Source organism: Athene cunicularia (assembly GCF_003259725.1).
Source record: "Athene cunicularia isolate RWA chromosome 3 unlocalized genomic scaffold, athCun1 chr3_part1, whole genome shotgun sequence".
Classification (NCBI taxonomy): Eukaryota; Metazoa; Chordata; class Aves; order Strigiformes; family Strigidae; genus Athene; species Athene cunicularia.
The window spans coordinates 5,766,897-5,789,893 of record NW_020799097.1 but is presented as its reverse complement, the minus strand read 5'-3'; the positions used below and the strand labels follow the sequence as shown (position 1 = coordinate 5,789,893).

Below are 22,997 nucleotides of genomic sequence, written 5' to 3'. Positions count from 1 at the left end.
AATGTGTTAAGTAGTCATTTAATTTTGTACCAGTGTTATGTTGCTAGCAGATGTCCTGTTGTTTTCCTTTAGCTATGATTCAGAGTCATTTGGATAAAATATCTTGAAGGAGTATATTTTGGTCCTGAAATAAAGCATGACTATGCCATTTTGAGACTATAGTAATATTTCATTATGAATCAGTCTATATTTGACTCCTTGTTTGTGTGTAGAGCCTTCAGTATATCTAGTACAAGTCTACTGTTATTTGTGCTTTTGCTGAAGTACACCAAGATAGCATAAACATGTGATGTGTACACACTGATTAAAAAAAAAAGGCAGAAAATTCCTTAAAGGAATAAATTTGAATTCCACAAAGTATAAATAAATGTAACTGGCCATTTTAAATGTGGGTGAAAACAAGTAATGAATTTCATGGCAAACTATTTTTTTTCCTATTAAAAAAGTTAATACTTTTGTATTAGAAAAGGTTTCTGTTAATTCTATAGATAAAGTAGTTTTTAGTTGTTGTGTATTTTTTTAATATTCTGAGCTATATATATAGGAAATTCAGAACCTGAGGAGTAGACCCATGCTTTTTTGTGTGCTCATATTATATGGGTTTTCATTTAAATGGATGCATACACCTGTGCGTGCACACACTCATCATTCTCAACAGTTTGGTGGCATTTCTGCACCAGTTAAATAATAGCATAGAATGGAATGATAGAAAAATTTACATTGGAAGGGACTTCTGGAGGTCATCTGGTTCAACGTACCTGCTTCAGACTTTAGATCAGGTTGCTCCACAACTGCATGAGAAAAACGTGTTTTTATTTTATAGTCTACTTTGCTTAACTGCTATAGCCTACAGTAGTAAACTGCTTTTTCCAATATAGCTAAGCTAGTGTAATTATACTGGAAAAACTTTTAAACCTTCATATTAAGCAGCATCTAAAATTACTAAATAATATTTAATTTTGATTTTCTGGAAAGTCCCTTTCACTAGCCAAGTTAAGAGGAGAAAATATATAGTCCTTATGGAAGGTATGTATCAGTGTGGTTTAATATGTGACTCCATACCTATGACTACTTTTTCTGCTAGACCGCAAAGCTACTGCAAATCTATATTTTAAAATGTAGATGTCGGAGTAATTCTGCATATTTCCATGAAAAAACATGATTTAAAGTTAACCACCCCCAACCCAAACATTCTCTATTATCTGTTTCTAATTTTTGAATATCTTGCACATAATACTGATAATTGCTATTTTAAAGACCTGCTTCTCGGTTATGATAAAATGCATTGTGTTACTGTTAAAACCAGAGTTTATTTTATATGGCTGTTACAGTGCTTAAGGTTGTTAGGAAGGAATTTTTATTTTTTTATTTTTTTCTAAACTAAAAGTTTGAGCAAACCTGGAGACATGATAAATTATTGGAAAGGATGAAAAAACACCCTACTATTTTAGGAAAAAAAGACTGTATTCATGGTTTAATTAAAATAAATTCTATTTCTTTCTATGCGTGTGTATATATAGGCTTGTATACAACCATAACATTTTGCTGACTTCCAGTTAATATTAATCTATTTTTCTAGCTATCTAGGAAGAAACATGGGAATAAAAACGTTAGCATGCAGGAAGAGGTTGATCTGCGAGAACGCATTTTCTTAACGTTCCTCTACCCCTCAAAAAAGCTACCTAAAGAAGTTAGTGTTTTGTTCCTCTCTTAGGAACTTTAAATTGAATGTGTAACTATATAGTTGGCAGATTCATTACAGCCACTTTTCTACAGTTACGTTTCATCTAATAATTTGGTAAGGCAGTTCAGTCAATAGCAGTGGAGGCTGCAGAATAACTTTGACTCTTGATTTACAGTCTCAGTGATGAGGACTTCACTGTAGTGTGCTAGGTAGTATAAAAAAATTACTGTGGGTTTTTTTATAATTTATGCATGTTTGTGTGTTTACAGAGTTTAGAGTGGAAAAAAACATCTCTTAGTTGCGGTTTGGTGATACAAGTGTGCTGATACAAGGGGGTGATTATTGACTAAGGCTTTAATACCTTGTCTTTGTAAACATTGAGAACCATAGAATTGAGCATGACTTCATATTACAAGCTTTGATGTAAGAAAACAATTTTCTCTATACTACCTACTATGAGGGAATGTAAGCTTGAAGATGGTCATAGTAGTCTTTCTGATTTATTTTTAATACACAAAAATATCGTTTTCTGTTTAACTTCCTAAACTTCCGCTGATGTCCTAGTAAATTACGTTTTGCTTTTGATAGCGGAGAGATCACTTACGGAACTCAAATTTTACGTAACTCTGAAACGTGTAATACAAATCATGTAATTAAGTATAGCTGTATGCAAATTAACTTTAAAAACTAGAGGTATGAATGCTGATTGTCTCTGGCATTTATTACAAGAGTAACAGAAATACTGTTGGTTCTGGACTAGGCCCTTCTAGTTCTGTTTATACCTACTGAACTGATACTGCAATTATGTAGGCCTATGTAGGGAATACTGAAAATCTACTGAACTGAACCAGCTTTAATACATGTTAAACAGGGCTAGATGCATATCTGGTGACTTGCAAGAGAAAGGCTCTGTAGCTAGTTGGCAAACTTCTTTATTCTCTGTTTCTCTGTTAAATGCCAGTTTTATTCCTTAAAGAATGTGACTCTCTTTTGGAAAGAAATCTATTAAAACAAGATCTGCCTGTGAGTTTGCACTGGCAGGATCTGCCTGCCCAGGTAGGACCCTTCACATAGTGCTTTAGTTATGTGCCCAGTGCTTACTTTAAAGTGACAACTCAGTATCTGTTGGGTCCTGCTATGGTTCAGATGACTGAAAAGATTAAGTGATCAATTTATAGAAGGAGAGATGAAACTCTAGGGGTTCCTTCTAATGAATTATATAATTATTTTTGAAAAAGCACTGCAGTGTTTGAATAATCAAAGTCAACTATATTTCTGCAGCTGGGGTTAGGATGGCAATATTTATCTTTGATTTTTATCTGTCTTAAGAATTCAAAAGCCCAAACCACCAGCTTTTTTTTTTTTAATGTTTAGATTAATCCAGAAAAATAGACCAAAATTCTGAAAATTAGTTATTTAAACATGGATTGAGGAACTATATACAGGTCATTTCATTTCTTTCTTAAAAAGACTTCTCTATGTAGCAACATAGGGTTTGAGAGAAGGATATTGATTCATCATTATGATCCTTTTGAAACAGGGAAGTCATAACACTATTTCCTCCATTCACATACAAGTGAAGATAGTTAGTTGTCTTATTTGATACAAATAAAATAGGAATTAGACTTTTTTAATCATTATTTCCTACATGTAAGCTTGCCATGTGGCTTTCCATGAGTGACACATGTTTCTCGCATAAGCAACTGCTATTAAAGACAAGTGTTGGTAGCTAGTATCACTAACAGTTCATGTGCACTGAAAGGCTAACATCATCTCCAGCTGATGATGGCTGTCATTGCTATTTTGGTAGTCTTTTTGTTGCTTTTAAATGTGGGGTGATAAAAGCATGAAGAACAGCTGTTGCTACTTCAATACTACAAGAGAGATAATATTCACGTGTTTTGTGATTGGTGGAAGACTCGTTTCTTTTGTAGATGAAAATAAAGTTGTTGAGAATATTTTAGTAAGAATATAGCTATCACTGCAGTTGAGAAATTCAAAGAGCAGTCCACCTATTACAGCCAAAGCTTGAGATAAATTTGTGGGGAGTATTACACTTCAAAAAAAACCCTAAATGAGAAGTGGTTTTTGGACTGAAGGAATGAGTGTCAGCACACTTTAAAACCCTGCAGTTTAGTTTTTGCACATAGTACAGTAGTTAAAATTTCAATTATTGAACTTCTGATATACTTGGTTATTCATGTAACAACATGTGTAAGTGGTCTTTATTTTTTGCCAAATGGAAAGGGCAAGTATTTTTTCTTAAGGAAGTAATCGTGAGTTGGTGCAGTCTTTCCTTTCACCCTGTCAATATGTCTCAATTCTGAGACTATTGGTAGAGGGATCTATATGATTGTCTTTATATGCTTAACCTTGGGGTTTGGTATGATCAGTCTTGGATTAAGAATTGGAGTCCTATCTCTAAGTCTTGGTCAGGACCTCTGTTTTAAAGTAATCCACTTGATACATAAGCCAAAGTAAGGTGGTCTAAATTCAAATCTACTTACAGTTGAAAGGATAGAAAGTAATTTATTAGCAAAGCTATTGGTTTTCAGAAATCTGTGCTGCTTTGTTAAAATTTACAAGGGATAGTCCTTTACCAAAGATAAACTTTTTTTTAAAGGAGTTCTAAAATTTATCTGAACCAGGATAGCCCCACTCTTCAGTGAAGCCCATAGTTGAGTCCTCTAGCCATTTCTGCCATTTGACTGTTTAAAAAAAAAAAAAAAAAGCAGCTGTAAACATGACTTAATTAGCTAGCTAAACTGATGGTTCAGCTGCTATGTGTTACTGAAGCAGGACAAAACCTACCAAGTAACTTTTCATTGAATTTTTGAGTTTTCTCATTTAGTAATGTGTTAATGTAAAAAAAAAAAAAAATCATCCCCATTCAGTATATTCTTACAGATAGGATGTGCACTTTTATTATTTTTTGGGTACTTTAAAACTTAACTGAAGTTATCTGGTAGAGATTTAAATATTACACTCAACAGGAAAAAAAAAAAGGTGTGACTCCTATTCTTATATGACATTTTGTAATTGCAAATTAAAAATGAGTTGTGCATCACTTATCAAATTTAGTAATAGGAACTGGAAACATTTTACATGTGTTTTACACATCAAGAGCAGACTGATCAGATTATCTGGATGATTTCAGATTTTGAGCAGGATATTAGTATTGACTTTGCTGGGAATGAGATACAAATGGTTATGAATGTACTTAAGTGTTTTGCTGAGTATTCATTTTAAAATAAAACCTTTTACTGAAATCTAGGGATATCAAGACTCATGATACTGTCTCATGTGAATTCTTGCTAGGTTTTGGGCATGCCAACAGATTCCCCATAAATAATATAGGATAATGATATAGCATGTGAACTTGTACTGCCTTATACACTATCATGCTTGCATGTATACATGCCTTTTCCCATCCTAAATAGAGTTGTTCCTTCCCTTTTCACTGAGGGATAGTATAACCAGCTGAAGAATAAACGTGTGCACCTGAGCACACCCTTCAGAGCAGCTGAGTTGCTGCTGGGTTTCCCCCACTTCTTGTGGGAAGTTGATTATGTACCAAAGCCCTGACCTTTATCAATGATTGTTACTTGTTAGTCACTGAATACAAGAGGTGTAGGGCTTGGAGGGAACCAAAAGAATCCATTTATTCCAGTCTGGGTCACTGAGACAGGATGCTGTATTACCAAAATCTTCTGAAAGCCAGCTGTCTCATCTGCTTCAGACTCTCTAGTGAAGCTGATTATTGGGCAATTTCCACATAATTTTTTTCTGATTGTTACTCCCCAGTTTCTCTAGGTAAATTATTGCTGTGATAACTTGACTTTTTTTATTGTACAAGATTGCAGAGAGACTAGGACCAATCAGCGATAGTGACTCTGGATATAATGTGAAAATAAGTTGGATGTGGAGGATGTATTTCAATGTTCTAACTGTTTAAAAAATAAGTAAATATCTCAAGACACTAACAGGCTTTAGAAGCTATGCAGGGAGGTTTGCAAACCTAAAAGGCACAGAAAATCCAAGTTGGCAAATTCTGTCGCGGCATACATGGCATAACTGCAACCTAGTCATGGAATACTGAATAGTTTAAAATGTCTTCTTATACTTCCTTTGCTTCTGATTTCTTTTTGTCTTTCACTACAAGACTAAGGAACAGTTGATCACCATTCACTTTATAGTGGCTAACTCGGTTCCTTTAACCTTTCCACACTGATCATGAATTCTGAAACTGTTACTAATGTCTTATTTCTACCACTGTTTCGGTGTTTTTTTTTCCCCCCTCAACCCTTAAAAGGTGGTGTCCAAAAGGGAGGGGGGAAAATATAAAAGTAAAAATATTTTCTTGTTGAACTCTTCTCCTCAGTGAGACATGCAGAAGCCATGTTCTACTTTGATAGCATCTCTGAGAATGAGATGAACACCTGCCACCAGTTTAGTTGTGACCCTTTTGAATTTACAGATTTTTTTTTTTCAAAGTTACTGTTCTTGAAACAGTTATTCACCTTTACTTAAACAGCTGATTCTCTGAGTCTGCATTCCTATACTTGTCTGTTTCAGGCTTTCTCGAGTTGATCCAGACTATTGTGTTCTCTTCAAATCTTTAAGTGTTGTCCAGCTTGATGTCATAGTAAATTGTGATAAATATGGTTCTTGTTCTCTCATCTAAGCTGAATATATTAACCTAAACAAAACTGAGCATAGGATATCTCTGTGGCACTCTTAAAATATCTTCTGTTTTTATATGGAGTCATTGTTACCAACTACAGCTACACTGTACTGTACCACCTATGCTGTTCTGAGTTTACAAGTTCCCTTGGATGATATGTAGGCAGTATCTTTTTTTTTTTTTTTTTCCTTTTTTTCTGAAGCCAAGTTGCTTTGATGCTTAATATTTACTAAAAAGTCAGTTTTTATGTGAAATTAATCAGTTAGGTTGATATGTAATTATTTGTTCTTAGTTAATCTATCTTGGTTGTCTTTTCACCTTGCTACTCTGCAAGTATTTATGGGTTGGCTGTTTCAGTGTGTTCAGAATCTCAGGCGTGGCAGTGGTTTCAGAGAATAATATTGGTGTATGAGGACCAGATGCAGGACAATGCTTTGTATACCACATAAACTGTGCTGTTAGGAAACTGGCTTAGAAAGAACACAACAGTCAACTCTTTTTAATCAGAATTCTGTCTGGTGCTGTTGACACAACCAAGTCAGTGAGGTTTTTAAATAGTTTGAATTTTATTCAGTTTTTAGTTGCAGCCAAAACTAGTTTTCTAGTTGAAAATACCTTCAGGATCCTACCCAAAGTAGGGAACAGCTATATTTGGTGAAGGCACAATTCTTAGCATTGCTATTTTCAGGTTTAAAATATGCTTATGCAAAGAAAATGGAAGCATTCTGCTGACAATGTTTGCTAAGCATTTTCCCAACAAGAACCAAAATTACCAAGTCCTGACGATGTGAGTCATCAGTATGCTTTTTAAATTTATTTTTTTTTAAGAACAGAGTTCTTAAATATACATCAAAATACGTTAGCCTCGAAGGAGACAGTTTTACTTTGGTCTAAAACAAACAGATGCTCAGCAAGGCTGAATTGGTGATGCTGTTTATAAAAATTCTGCTATTGTTATTGATTTATGTTGTCATGTAATGGTCATACCTATGGATCACTATTTTTGTTATGGTAGGCACAGAGCAAATATATAGAAAAAACATAATCTTCAAAATTCTTGCTAAATTAAGGATACAGGTTTCCTTAAGATTCTAGAATTTCTAGGTGACTCTGACTTCTACATGAGACCAGGACCTCTAAAAGATGTGCCAGGTAACCATTGCCATGTGAAAATGAGACAGCTGAAAAACCTTTAGTCAGGTGGTCATGTTCTTTTTGCCAAGTTTGAAAGTAGAGGAATATGATATATGATCATAATACATTCAAGTAAGTTCGGAATCAGCTTCTTGTGGGAGCTGTGCCCTGTTCTATCAAAAACCAGAGGAGATAGCAGGATAGTAGACAAGTGTGAAGCTGCTTAGAAACACTTTTGAAGAAGACCAATGGCCAAGAAGTGGCATTGGAAAATGGAGCCATACCTACACTACTTACTTTCAAGACCTGAGATTGAGAAGGTCAGAAGTATGAGAGGTGGGTAGTAGTGTTAAGACACAGGTTTGCTGGAGTCAAAATTGAATTTCCATTGAATGACTTGAGCGTGTCCAGAGAAGGGCAACGGAGCTGGTGCAGGGTCTGGAGCACAGGTCTGCTGGGGAGCGGCTGAGGGAACTGGGGGGGTTTAGTCTGGAGAAAAGGAGGCTGAGGGGAGACCTCCTGGCCCTCTACAGCTCCCTGAAAGGAGGGTGCAGAGAACTGGGGATGAGTCTCTTGAACCAAGTAACAAGCAATAGGACAAGAGGGAATGGCCATGAGTTGCACCAGGGAAGGTTTAGACTGGCTATTAGGAAGCATTTCTTTCCAGAAGGGGTTGTTGGGTGTTGGAATGGGCTGCCCAGGGAGGTGGTGGAGTCCCCAACCCTGGAGGGGTTTAAGAGTAGAATTGACACAGCGCTGAGGGATCTGGTGTAGTTGGGAACTGTCAGTGTGAGGTTAATGGTTGGACTGAATGATCTTCAAGGTCTCTTCCAACCTAGATGATTCTATGATTCTGTGAAAATATTTGCCTGTGAAATGACATTCTTCTTCTACTTTTATCATTGGAAATATGGGGAGAATTGTTAAACAAAAAATTGATCCACTGGCAAGTGTGGAAGAATATCAGATTTGCCACGAAAATAAGCTGTGTTACTCAAATTATATAATCAGAATGTGTGCATTGTCTGACCCTTAATGCTCCCATCACCCTAAGCCTCCATCTGTGTACCAATGACAAGTATTTTTTGGTGTTTCTCTGCCTGATGTGTAATACCAGTCATGTCATAAAGATAGCTTTTTCTTACCTGTACAGTTTTCCTGTTTGCATCCCTATAAAACAACTTGCAAAATACGTTCTCAGAGTTTACTGTCTCCTTGCTTTGTTTTCCCTTATTCAAAACACTGAAATTAAGTTCAGGGTTCCTGAAATATCACAGTTGCTTTTCTAATAGTATGCAGACTTGAGTAGTCTAGTACATTGCTTTTTACAGTCATATATGTATTGATATGTGTGTGTATATATAGAACCTTTATGAACTGAAAATCTGGAGGCAATTTTTCCGTGGCAAACCTGCGTATACAGACTAATTCAGATTGCTGCCATGGACGCCAAGGCCCTTGAAGGTAAATGTGCACGTGTTCTGTTCCATCAGAACAGAGTGAAAGGTTCCCTACGTGAGTTCTTGGAAAGGTTGTGGATCTCCCCTGCTAGGACATTCGTTAGTAGTCAGGAGAGGAAAGAGTTTACAGGTTAAGTGCATGAAGTTAGTTTTCCACCATCTGACCTTTCTCACACACCAGCACAGAGCAGCTTTTCTGTAGCATCAAAGATGTTATTGTTTGCCCGGATAACTATGCTAATAAATCGTCTTGTGCAAACGTATCTATTATGTTATTAAAAAAATGTGTGTTACTATAAGTAGTTTTATTAGTGTTAGTGCGTTTATACTAGGCCTTTTTCCATCATCACTGTCTGTAAAAATTTGCATTACCTAACGTATTCCTCTTCTTTTCAGTATTGCCTAGGTCCTTTCTTGAGGTACACTGTAATGGCAAGTGACAACAGTTCTGTTCAGTAATGTAGCAGTGGAAGAGAGATACAGCTCTCAACCCGAGGCTGTTCGTTACAAAGATTTTCAAATGTGTATCATCCAACGGATTTTTTTTTTTCTAAAAAACTGTAGGTTGTTTTGTTTTCCTCTTGCTCCATTATCTTTTATTCTAGAAGTACTAAAGTTGAAATCAATTAAGTCTGGTTGCTATGTTTCAAGGATCTTTCTAGGATCTTGTTTGGAGTTACTAGTTGTGTATTTATGGATATTGTCCCTGGTCTGCATGTGATAACTGACTGAATGCTCTCAGTCTACTGTAGTACATGGCAAACTGGGTTTGCATAAATGCAAGCAATCATCTGGTCAGATCCTTGATGTGCAGCATAAATGAAGATAGAAGTAGGCTGTCCGCAGAAAAATCACTGCTGCATGTCACATTAAGATCTTAGTTTCATCTGGCTTAGCAAAGTGTAAGTCAAAGGTATTTACGCGTGGATGTTGTATATTTGGGTACGGATTAATCTTTAGAATACTTCTTAGAAAAAGTGGAAGAAAAATATTAGTGATGTATTTTCTGAAAGACAAGCCAAGCACTTTTAAGAAAAAGTATCTGGGAGAATTTGCAGACTAATATTTTTTCGATATGCCACACATTCTGATTACAGTTCATTGCTTTGACGTATGTACTGTCTACCTATGTAGATAGGCACTTATCTCACTAATGAACTGTTTTAATATTTTTCTTTCTTTGTAGGATTGCTACATATTCCTTTGTAGATGAGAGAGACCTTAATATCAGTGGTTTCTAGACATTGTGGTCTTCAGAAAAATTGTAGATATAAGTCTTACTAAGACAGGTGATCTGTGTCAGTGTATTGCTCACCTAAACTGTGCCTGGCTACGCTTCTTTCTGTTGTGAAGAATAACATACTAGAGTTGCATGCTAGTAGCTATTAGGAGTGATTATAATTTTTCATTACTAGGTTTTCTCCATTTATGTATGTGGTTTTATTTTAAAAAAAAACCCAAATACCTTTCCCATCCCTCAATCTTTTTTATAAGAAATGTAACTAACATAATTCATAACATAAGTGTATTTGCTTTTGTTTGACTGACTTTTCAGTCACTGTATTCCCTTTTGCTTTACACTGTTAAGAAGTTCCCCATAATAAGCAACTCGGAACAGTTTACTTTCTGAAAAACAAGTGATTCCTGGTAATACTCAAGTTTGGTTTGTAACATTCCAAAGAACAACAAATACTAAAATACATGATTTTTTCAAACCTGAGCTTCAAAATAATAGAATATGAGTCGGACATTTTTGAAATATGTATGAAATAGATTTCTGATGAAGAGGGAATTTGAGAAGTACTTCTTTAAGAATTCTGGTGAGATACACAAACCACCTTCTGTAAGCTCTCTGAACATAACTAGCATGCTGCTCAGTTTATTCAAAAAGGACTGTAAATTCTGGAAGTTTTAACTTGATATGTTTGCAGGTAACATGATTGATGTGTAACTCTAGAATGAAAGGAGTATTTAGAGTCTTGGCTATCAGTTCACCAGTTCTTATTCCTTAAACAAAGACAGGTCAGATATTAGTCTTGTCTACCCTGAGTGTTACAGTTTCTGAGTTCATCCTGTGAATACAGACACATACAAACTCAGAAAACATTCTAACACTTGAATGCCTATTGATCACTAAATCAGAAAAAAAAACATAACAGTGGAGGGGGGCTAGACTATCTGTCCTAAGATTTATTTTTTTTTTTTCGTAACTTCTCAGAGGTATATCATATTATAAATGCATTAGAAATGTTTTGCTCTGAGGATATGTAGCATTCCTATAAAGGTTAAATCAATAAAAATGATTTGGCCACATTCCTAAGCATGGCTAGAACAGGTAGCCCGTTGTTTAAGGTACCCTTGAATTTCTGGATCAGATTATTATGGTGCAGCAAAAAGGCTTACTAAAGGCTTCTTACTGTCTGCAGACGTTCTGTGTTTCTATGTGAAGATATCGTCAGCCTAAAAAAACCTTAATATTTTCTGGGCTACTGAAAAAAATGAGTATTTTCATGTATATAGGTCTCAAATGTTATGCTGTGTGTGCTGTAAGTTTTAAATGAAGTTTTGCAACAAGAAGGGGTGAAGACACATCAGTAATTGATAACAACCAGGTATGTAAAGAAGAAAAAAAAAAAAAGTAGTCTTTTAAATTAGTGTTGAGAGTAGTAAAATTGTTGCCCATCTCAGTATCTTTATTAATTTGTTTAGATTATTCTTATTTATGCATATCTGATCAAGTGGAATAGCTGTTATATTATGTATATTTAATATATATATATAGCCAGTTCAGTAAGCAAGGAAGATTAAATGTGATGGTAGAGGACTTCAAACAATTCTTATTTCAAATTCTTCTAACTTTATATAAAGCTGATAAAATTTAGTAGCCATGAAGTAGTGTTTATTCAATACATCTGGTTGATTCAGTAGACAGTGTTGAATTCTGACAGTAGACTATTTTTTATAGATTTAGTGCATTTTAAAATCTTTCATGCACATTGAGGAGCTACTGTATATTATTGTTACAGGGCAGATCTGTGTCTTACATTGCGTGCATGTGCTATGCATCTACGCTCCTGACATTTTTATATAGGTTTTATGGAGCACAGGCTTACTGTAAGAACATGTCACTAAGATTAGAGTTCAGATTGTATGGGTATTTTATATTTATTTCACTCAGTCTTACTGTGCCCTTTAAGAATGCTGGAACTGAAAACCAATGCCTTAATACTTTTTGCTTTGTTTCTTCTTTTTTTTTTTTTTTTTTTTTTAAAGTGTGAGAAAGAGGTTATATTATTTTTAAGATACATCCTAAACTGTAAAATGATGAAGAGTAGTTTGGATAACAAAGTAAGAAGCACACACTACTGGTAACTACGACTATATGTTTCAAGATGTTTTTCGGTTGTGAAAATTTGATCAGTGAATTAACCGCACATCCGGCTACATACATCTTTGATCAGGATTGGAACATTCCAACTTGTGTGTGTGTATATGTAAGCTGGCTCCATCAAGTAGATTTTGTACATGTGCACTACACATGTGCCTTGAAATTAGTTAGTAAATTAATATTATATTTTAAAGTAACAAATTATACTCTTTCAAGCCTTGGTTTTGTACCTAATGAGTATTACAATAATATCTTTATATCTGGACAAGCGTAAGTCTTAATTTATTTTAAGATGTATTAATTTGGATTTAGGTGGCTCAGCTGTAACTAAGATTCTGCTTTTGCTTTTAAAGGTAATATTAAATTGTTACTTTAATGAGCTTAGAACCCCAAGTTGTTATGAGGTCATGATTGAATTAATTGCTATACAGAATAACAGAGCATGAATTTAGGTCCTCTTCCTGAAATATTGTAAAATTAAAAGTCATTCTAGTGCTTGCATATGCAATACACAGTCTTGCATTAGAATGAAACTGTTCTTGCTCCAGTATGAAAATGATTTGTGCTGTGGAAGATACATTTCTTCCCATTTGATGCTAAATTAAATTTATTTTTATATACTACCTAGATGGTGGTATTTTATTATTCACAAATGCCTGGACTTTTTTTGAATGTTGGTGTCCTTAATAAAATATTGGTATAAAGAGTGTGCCCTCTGAATTTGTTTTAGTGTTTCTGTTTATGCCTTTTAATCAGAAAGGGGGAAATAAAAATATACTGAATAGCAAGAAAAATATAGCACTTAGTTTTGAATGTACAGAGTTGGATGTAAAAGGGGTGGGAAGGAAGCAAAGTGAATGCCCTTTATGCAGAAAATCCTTTTGGGAAAAGAGAACATTTTTACTGGTGTATACTAAGGTACGCCGCCTAAGTAAATAGTTGCTGCTTTCTGGTCCTGTCAGTTTTAAATAAACCATTCATTGTTATGGCTTGGTTATTTCACAAATAACCAAACACAGCGGAGTTAAACTTTGATACCGCTGATTGGAAAAACGCAGATGATGAACTCTCTTAATGTGAATTTATACTGGTGGTCTTTCCTTAGAGGAAACAAATTTTGCAAATTCTGTTAGGAAGCAAATACACTGCAGACTTTAAGTACTCTATTACAAAGCTGCTCCTGTGCTTGAACATTATACAATAGCTAGTAGCATTAATTCATCAAACGCTTGTTAATAAAGACTCACTAACCTAGACCCTATGCGTCCCTTCAGTGTTAAAGAACAAATGTGACACTTTTTTTTCATAAAAGTTTTCTGTTTAAAGGTGGAGGATTCTCAGCTGAATACATGATACATTTGACTGAAAGCAGTTACTCTTGGAATTTATACAGAAAATGCAGCAAGGGCATTGATACTGTAACAGTTAGTATTACGGCTCATCTAAAAGGCTTTTTGAGACATGGTAAACAAAAGAGTAAATTCTGATACAGTCTTCAGAATTAGGTGTGTGGTGGGTGTGTTTTTTTTTTTTTTTTATCTCAGTCATGTCTTAAAATTTGTTTTAAATTCTTTGAATCCTATTTAATCTGTGTAAAATTACCATTGCTGATTCTACATGAAGGTTGGTATTTATAGTAAATTACTGATGTATTATAGTATTAATATAAAAATAATGTTGCAAGATAATATCGGTTCTTGGCAGAGCAACTCTTCATTTCACATCAGAATTCTTTCAACATAAATGTGGTGTGCTTTTTTTTTGATTTTGATCACTTTCAGAAGAAATATATTTACTGTGTCAAAAACAGCAGTTGACCTACAAATAAGACTACTTTGGCTAAAATGTATGGTTTCACTTTGAAAGTTGAGGTGAGTTAAGACTGACCAGTCTGATGGCCATAGAAGCAGTTTCTCTCTTCATGGGACTATGGGAAGAAGCAAGAAGTTACCAAGAGAGTTACTCCCAAACATCAGACATACTGCCAAGTATTCTAAAATGAATACTTCTGCCATCTATTATTTCGCTACTAGCACTAACGCTTACAATTTATGTAGAACACTGTTAGAGCATTAATAGACATTCTTTACAAATATGAAGACCCTTGCTGCAAGTTCCTACATGGTATATTATCAGAGTAAGCAAAGAGATGTGAGGAGTTGTGACCGTTTTTTTAGGTGTTTGTACTGATGGCAAATCTGAATGCTATAGCACATTCTCTTTTACATCTTCAGTGTTAGGGTAGAAAATATTGTACTAATAGAGACGTTTTCTAAATTTACACCATTACTTTTTTTTTTTTTAACTTGAAGAATTTCAAAATTTTGGAAGTATGGATTAGTAGGAATTAGAGGTTTGAACTGTATACACATGCATGTTTGTGCATACACAGCTCATTAACATTTCTTAAATGAAAGAATATCCTGTTCTAATACCACACATGGATACATTAAAATAGCATGCTTTTTTAACTCTATCTTTTCTGATTTGTATTTAAATGAGTTACAGATATTTTGGGGATTTAACAGTATGTGGAAGTGAATATACTTAGGCATAATTATTTGTCTATATTCTTTTTCCTTAAAAAAACCCCAAACAACCCTTACGTATATAGGGTCATATATATTAAATGTTTGACAAATAAAACCAAAAATTAATAATGAATGACTTCTAACATCGCCCTGATCCAATTTGTTATACCAGACCCACTTTCAGCAGAACTGCACCCAGCGTATGGTCACTGGTTTATATGCGTATACAGGCATACAGATGCAAACACATCTTATTAGTGTTAATTTTCATTGTGATTGAGGCTGGGTCCTTTTCCTCTGAACAATAAAATGTTATGTAACTGGCAGTGGCTCTGTCTTTCTGTTTTAGTAAACCACAGAGTGGATTTAGATGTAAGATATCTGACTATGAGGGATAAGTAAACAATGGTTTGGCACACTTATGGTTCAGATAAATTCTGGGGAAAATAAATGTATGTAAGGTCATCAGCTTTTAACTTTCCTTATTCAAGAAAATGAATGACAATAAATTTTAGGTCATTATGAAATACTTGCAATTCTGATGAAATATAATATGTGAAACAAGCTAGTGTCTATCACAAATATAGTAACCATATTTGAATGAATTCCTGCCAAAAGATTTTTGCCATGGAGTTTTAGCTATAACATATTAAAACTTAAAACTATTGTTAATTCTAGAACTGCCTGACCTTAAAGAATATGGCATTTTAAAGAGAGACAGACAGCAGAAGAAACATTTTTTTATCCTTTGCTGTAAAAAAAAAAAAAGTTAATTTTATTAAAGATGAAAAAATACTCCTAAAGAAAACTGTTAAGAATACAATACGTATTATACAAAAATACCTTTCTTTTTAAAGCACCATGTGTATTTAAAGGAAAATATAGCTTTTTCCCTTTTTAATCTTCTGCTATGCTAAAATTAATTTTTATAAACAGAAATGCTTAATAATGAATAAGTTGTGTGGAATAACTTAATTGCTCTGATTAAAATGATTTCAGGAGTGAGTGAGTCAGTAGAAAACCTATGTTTTTTTCCCTCCTGGGGCAAGTTCATACATGAAATAGGAAACTTATAGCTACATGAGGAAGGCTAAAACAGTACGCAGTATGGTAACAAGCAGAATAAAAAATATATACAGGAAACAGATGCATGAATAATGGATTTTTTTATTGGAAGTGTTAAACTGTTTTATGATATAGTAACCAGAGTTTATTTTGTCTTTGTGCTCATCTTTAAAATATTCTCTTTAGGGTGTGCTTTTCAGTATGTTAAGTGGCAGGTCTTATATTTATTTGTAGAAGAGAGCATGTTTATGTAAGGAAACGTGCTCTTAGATTTAAGCTTTATTAACTTAAAAACAAAAACACCTGACAGCAGAAGATAGATCTCCTTAGTCTGTTCCCCATAAGACTTTAGAAGGCAGTTTGAAATAAATGTATACAATAAAAATTTAAGCTATTGTATACAGCATGAGCAGAAATTGATTTTGTCGATAGCAGTAGTTTCTTGTGGGGGTTCTGTGGTGGAGGAGATAGATGTTTTCTGCATTTTGTGGGTGTCTGCTGTCTCTGGATGAAAATCTGTGGTTCATTCATAAGTCCGGCAGATTTTACAAGGTAAATCTCTTTGAAATAGCGCATAGTTTACTAATTTATTTCTGAGTACGATTATCAGAATAAATGTTGTATTTATTCCATTTAGACAGATTAACTTTTTATATTTAACAGTTGAATATTTTCATACTGCAGTTTCTTAACTGCTTGTATGAAACTTGAATTCTTTCAGTGCCGATGTTAAGACCTTAAAATGCTTCAGGTTTTACCATCTTAAACTCACTATTTATCTTGAGGCTGCCTTAATTAAAATATTATATACTCTAGGGCATATTAAACATGGCAATTTATTGTAATTCTTATTAATGGAGTGTATTTAATGAGTTTTCAGAACCAACTCCATCACCTCCAACATACAATGTTGATTTTTATTAGGTACATAGAGTAAAACATGCACAGGGTCTAATTTTCAAGAGGTACCCAGCACTGACAGCTGCTGTAGGCTCCTGTGGCAGCCAAGGGGGAGAAATGTGGGTGCTCAGCACCTTTGCAGCCTGGCAAGCACAGGATGATTCCTCCCTTCCCTCTCTGCTTTAATTTCCACCAGAGTGTATTTGATTTGTGCATAAAAAAAAATAAGAAACATTACTTGTATTTTCATCTTCTTGTGTTAACTTACAGTTTTAGAAAGTATTTCTTAGTTGTTAATGCTACACGTTGATGGGTGTGTGCCACAAGGTGTGACACATCCTTAAACACAGTTATTATCGAGCTTCTGTTTGTTCTTTTGAACTGTCTGCGCTGCATAGTTAGCATCTCTTGCAAGAATTATTTACTGTTTTACTTTTCCCTTTATACTTAAATGGATACAGTATTAGATGTTCATTATTTACTTAAGTCTGTTCTGAGCTTCTTGTTATTCGTAAAAAAGTACAACTGTGTTCTGAAAAGCAATCAGGAAAAAGAAAGGGATAAGGTGCAATTTTAAGATTAATATTAGTCTGACCATGACCAAGAAATCACACTGCTTGAGAGGAATTTCAGTATTATTGTTAAGCTCTTAATGTGGGGTGGCAGAGCCTTTAAATATTTCTGGTAGAGTAGTTAATACAGCATGGAAGTTTGATATTTGTACAGTTTGTAAAGGAATTTGAGGTGTTACCCTATTTTGACTTCAGTTTTCAAGTATGCACTGGTGCATCATTAATCATAGGAAATGCAAAAATAAATAATATAGTCCCTTTGGATTTTTCATGTGAATACTTACCTTTTCCTTTTTTTGTATATACAGTTGAGGTATTTAGGTAACCCCTAACCTTTTGCTTCAACAAGGAGGTACAGTATAAAAATATTACCACAGTCTTCATATGAGCAGTTCTCTCTAAGAAAACCTCTAGATGAATATTTATTGAAAAAAAGCAAAGTTGCAATACAGAATGACTTAGCTTGGCTTGAATATTATATTTTAGACCACCAGTGAATAAAATTAAAAGCACATGGATTTTGAATAACTAGAAAAGGTTGTAATTGATTAGCACTGCATGAAAGTATTGAAGTGGAATAAGTTTTGATTTGTGAATGCTTCTATTCAATAGAGATTAATCCTGTATGTTTGATAAAATCTTAGTGCCCCTAATGAGTTAGGGTGTTTTTTTTTTCTTCTCTCAGTTTATTTAATGGTCAGATATTTTGATGTTCTTCTAACAAACTGGAACATTTCAATATTAGTGAATTTTACGTCAGCGTAGGTGATTTAAACAATATTGGCTATTAATAGTTCACTTGAGACAGATAATTAAACAGATCAATGCATTTTGCTGTCCAACAATCCTATAAATGGTCCAGTGCAATTCTGCCTGGTTTAGGGGTTTCATATACCGAAAGCCTTAGTGAGAAGCTTGCAACTTGCTTAATGCACATAAGAATAGTTATTCTTGCATAGTTTTCAGTATTATTTTTTAAAAATCCTAGTATTTTGAATTATATTTTAAGTAAATGTTGGTGATTCCTGAGATTTTGCTTAACATTGAAAATAATATGAATATGTTAAACAGATCTGGAACATATAGAAGATTTCTGCTTTATATACACAGTTAATGAAAAAAGATCTCTTTTTCTCATCAATATCTTAATTAAAATAAAAAACTAAGGTTCCTTACCCAGTAGTAAAACAATTGAGAATTGAAATCTACAGAAGGTTTAGTTTTTTGAAGAATAAATGAGAAGATACTGAGTAGTATTTCAAAATAAGCTGAGAAAATTTTTTGTTGTTAACTTGAAGACTTTCATTTAGATTTACCGTATCTGTCTATTGGGATCAGCTCCCAGAAGTTGCTTGTGAAATAAATGATTAAATTAGCAGCCAAATTTTGATCTGATTTGCTTTCTTTGGTGAAATCTTCCTATGAAGAGGCACATAACATATTTGAAAACTTTTTTTTTTAATATTATAACTGTTGTGGGAGGCATTTCAAAAGTTTTTGATTTTCTGAAATACTTTGTGTAAACATTGTTTACCAAATTTTCTAATAAATATGCTGTTTGTTTTTTTGCATAATCTTTATTTTGAGCATTTTTTTTTTTTCTTCAAATGATATGGATGTGAATGTAATAACCTTTGCTGGTTGAAATGAATGCACTTAGATTAAAAAAGAAGGTTTATATAGGCATGATGCAGTCAAAACCTTTGTATCAATAGCAAAACCTGTGTCTAACTAGCATAAGGTAGAAATAGTCTGGGTATGAGACATAGTATTTAGTTAATTCAAATGTGCTAATTGTAGAGGAATGTATATGTTTGTATTAATTAGGAAAGGATCATACCTCTTCGCTACTCTTTGTTTTCTCTTTCATATGAAGTCAAAACCACATAGACAAAACCAAGGGAAATAAGAATTTTCAGAAATATGGTTAATTGCAAATATTAGCAGCCATGCAAGTTAATCATCACAGAGCTGTTTTCCTTCCCTATTATTACTCATCATTATGTTTCATCAGTTAATTCTTGAAGAGAAACATAATTAAATTCAACAGCCCTGAAAAGAATAAGGTGGAAATGGGAGTAGAAGGAGATATAGGCAGTATAGAAAGGAAGAACAGATTGTGCTTTCTGACGTACTGCTGCACCATTGGTAGGAAACAGCAAATTCATGAGTAACTTGGGTCTTCTGGCTTTTGTTCTTTTTTAATATACTCTGTCTCCTTTTTATAAAGCTGGGTTTTTTAGTTTTGTTTTCAGCTTAAGTTATATTGCTTACATATTGATAGAGTTGGTGAGATTTTTTTGTAGTTCCTTGCATCTATTGTTTGTGTCCAAAGTGAAATTTGTGTACCCAACCCTATTTAGTGAAGTCCGGGGTAAAGTATTATTCACGTTACAGTACTTCTCCCTCGCTTTAGGAATGATCAAAAGTAGATGAATTAAGCAGTCAGCACTCTGTGTTTTGATAATTTTAGCCAACTAAATTTCTTCTAATCTCTTTTGGAAGTAAAAGCAAAAGAAAGTCCCTATACATGTAAACTGTATTTCCTGTTGTAAACACTGGGATAATGTGGTCTGGCTATGCTTCTGCTGTGCTTCATTAAGACAGCAGTTTCAGTAGAAAAGCTGCTTACCAGTTTTGCGTTAGCATTTCAGCTCAGTGTTCAGTGTATTATAGCTACATAACCAGCCACAGGTTGTGTTATCTCTTCTGGTATCTATAGATCATAAATTAAATTGGTCTCTGTCCTGGAAGAAGCTCTTCTGCATTTCTTTTCCTACACACGGTCTTAGAGCTTATTCATGTGCTTAACTGGGAACCACTCAAAGTGTGTGAAGTAGGAGGGGTAAAAGGAACTCCAGTCATCAGTCCATTACAATACAAGCTTAATCAGGATGTATATTCTGAAAATGATTCTAGCATTGTTGTTTTTCTTAGAAGGGGGGCAGGGAAGGAAAAAAAAAAAGTTTAGCTGCGGTCCCAACATAGTTTCAACATGATGGACACCATTAAGAAAATCTTGTAAGTTTGCAGAACTCTTTTTCTTGATTTTTTTTCATAATTTTTACTTAGTTTTCCTGATCTGTCTCAGTAAAAGATGGTTTGAAAAAAATTTTGTGTATATTTCTTACTACTTGTCAAGGATGACTAGAATACAGTATTTTCCAACATACTTTAAAATATAACTTTATTTTACTTGCAGATAAATCTCTTAAAGTCATATTCAGTTTTATGTAATATTTTGTGAGTGAGGTGCTCTGTACTGATTTTAAGACTGTATCTGAGAGGAAGAAGATTTTCAAAGTAAGCAATGATAGAGGTGCAATTTTACAGCATATTTATGAATTTTATGGGCATGTATGTATGCAGTGCATATAAATAATTACCTCAGTATCCATATATGATTTCTTAAAGGAATCTGTGTTTACAGTTCACAGTATTGAAGTAAATATTTGGCAGTGATCTTCTACAGAGCTTTTTAAATCCCACTTTCAATTAAAGCTTAAATTCATCAGCATGTTAAATCATGTATTATTTATTTCATATCTTAATATTTTTATGCATGAATATTTTGCCTTGTTCATAAGAAGCGTAATGAGAAGAATTTGCTTTTACAAATGAATATATTATCAAACATGCTTTGCTGTGAAAGGAGGGCAACAAAAGACTAGAGGACTGCAGATTTACACTGATAACTTCATCTGATGCATGTGCATAAAAATGAGATGTCTGAAACAGTGATAAGGCAAGTATGGGTAGGATGTGCTACATGCTACTAGTTTTCATCAGGTTTAGAGAATAAGCAGTCTTAAATCCTGTAATTTAAGCCTCTTGCACTATCTTTCATTAACCAGTCATGGTGGCTATATCTGAGTGTTATGCTTTACACCAGAGTTCTTAGTAAGATATTCTGTGCTGTTGTTGGTTAACTGACTAAATACTTTATATTTTTCCTTAAGATAATACTAAACATTGTACTAGAGCCCATCAAAATCTTCCAAATCTGTGTAGCTACACCTTGACCCAGGTGACAGCTGAGCACACCTGCTGTCAAACACTAAGGACTAAGCCACTGACTTAATTTTGCTCAGTTTGTCAGCTTAACATATTCATAAATCTGCAGAAGTTATTTAATGTGGCTTTTTTCCCCCCACAAACCAGGTAGCTATTTTAACACCCTAGCGTCCCATTCAGCAAGCTTTTGCTTAGATAACTGTAACCAGCATTGTTAACAGTAAGAAAACTCCCGACAATGGAAAACAGAAGCTCAAATATTGCAGTACTTACCCCAAAAGAAGTTTTGCTGACATGGTGTCACTGAACTGAACAGGCTGTTTGATGCCATAGTCCCTCTCGGTTCACGCAGAGCTTTCACCTTCTGGTGTAAATACTTCTTGGATCCTCAAACTGAAAACACAAACCATAGCCAAACCTTGTTTTAATTTTACAGTGTTCCTGGATTGCATAGACTCTATAGTTGGTTTTTTCTCTGTCAAAAATTTGTGTAGCTCTGGTAACATGTGAAAAGCAAGGAAACAAAACAAAAAAAAAAGAGAATGAGCAAATATTTGAAGGACCTACTATTACTGCATAGACTGTGGTTAGAGAGCACTTACTGACTCTGTTGGTCTCAGTGGCTGGTAGTGACCTGCGGAGATTAACCATTTAAAAACCAGAGACTTCTTTGCTGTCCTCCTGGAGAAAGTTTGCACCGCACTTGTGGTTCTGTGGTTGTTTGTGAGGCGAATGAAGCATTCACACAATCCAAAAAAGCAAAAGCTTTAAAACTCCTTTTTTTTGCAAGCACTGTTACTGGAGCGAGCGAGTCATGTGGCTGTGACATCAGAGGACTCCAAGTAGGACTGCCTACACTGTGGCTTTTTCTTTCTCTCCCTTTCTCCCTGTCTCTTTCCCTCTCTCTCTTTCTAGCCTGGGGCGTGAATTTGCATGTCTAATTCATTTACTCACCATATTTGAATTGGCCTGAACAGATGTAAATCGGGAAGGATGGGAAAAACTGCAGTCATCAACAATGATTAATCAGCTGTTGCAGGCAGTGTCTTAAGGAGACTGGTAGGAGGAAGCATGGAAACGGAAAGGCAGTGTATTTGAAGCCTAATTGTCACATCAGAGCATCCTTGTCCCCATACAGCAACCACCACCTTGTACATCACTTCCTGTTTTATGCAGCTCGAAACATGGACTGAAGATTTATTTTTAATATGTTGACTTTCTTTCTGGGCAAGACATCAGTCATGTGTGCATTTTTTTTCCATAGTCCCATCATGGAGCATTTATGTATACATTGTAAATAAATTTTGTGCAAAAAGGACTGGAAAAATGATCTGTATTATTGCAATTTTTTGTAAAAGTAGCAGTTTGGTATGAGTTGGCATGCATACAGATTTACTAAGTGGGATAAGCTAATTATACTTTTGTTGTGGTTAAACAAATGCTTGTTGATAGCCTTTTTCTATCAAGAAACCAAGGAGCTAATTATTATTAATAATAATCATTGCACACTGAGTCTTAGAGTTTCTGATTGAAACAGTTTGGATTGTATAATAACTCAAAGCCCA

The 22,997-nt window shown here is 34.4% G+C and overlaps 1 protein-coding gene across 8 annotated transcripts in view; it reads left to right on the top strand.

Moving 5' to 3' along the window:
- Positions 1-22,997, top strand: part of SUPT3H (SPT3 homolog, SAGA and STAGA complex component) — a 276,805-nt gene that overhangs the window by 23,071 nt on the left and 230,737 nt on the right. The window contains exon 1 of one of the 8 annotated variants that reach the window (XM_026845237.1): positions 20,421-20,439. The exons of the other annotated variants lie outside the window; for them this stretch is intronic. The gene's annotated coding sequence lies outside the window, so the exon portion shown is untranslated. Of the gene's footprint in view, positions 1-20,420; positions 20,440-22,997 lie in introns of those variants that run through there. 8 annotated transcript variants of the gene reach the window in all.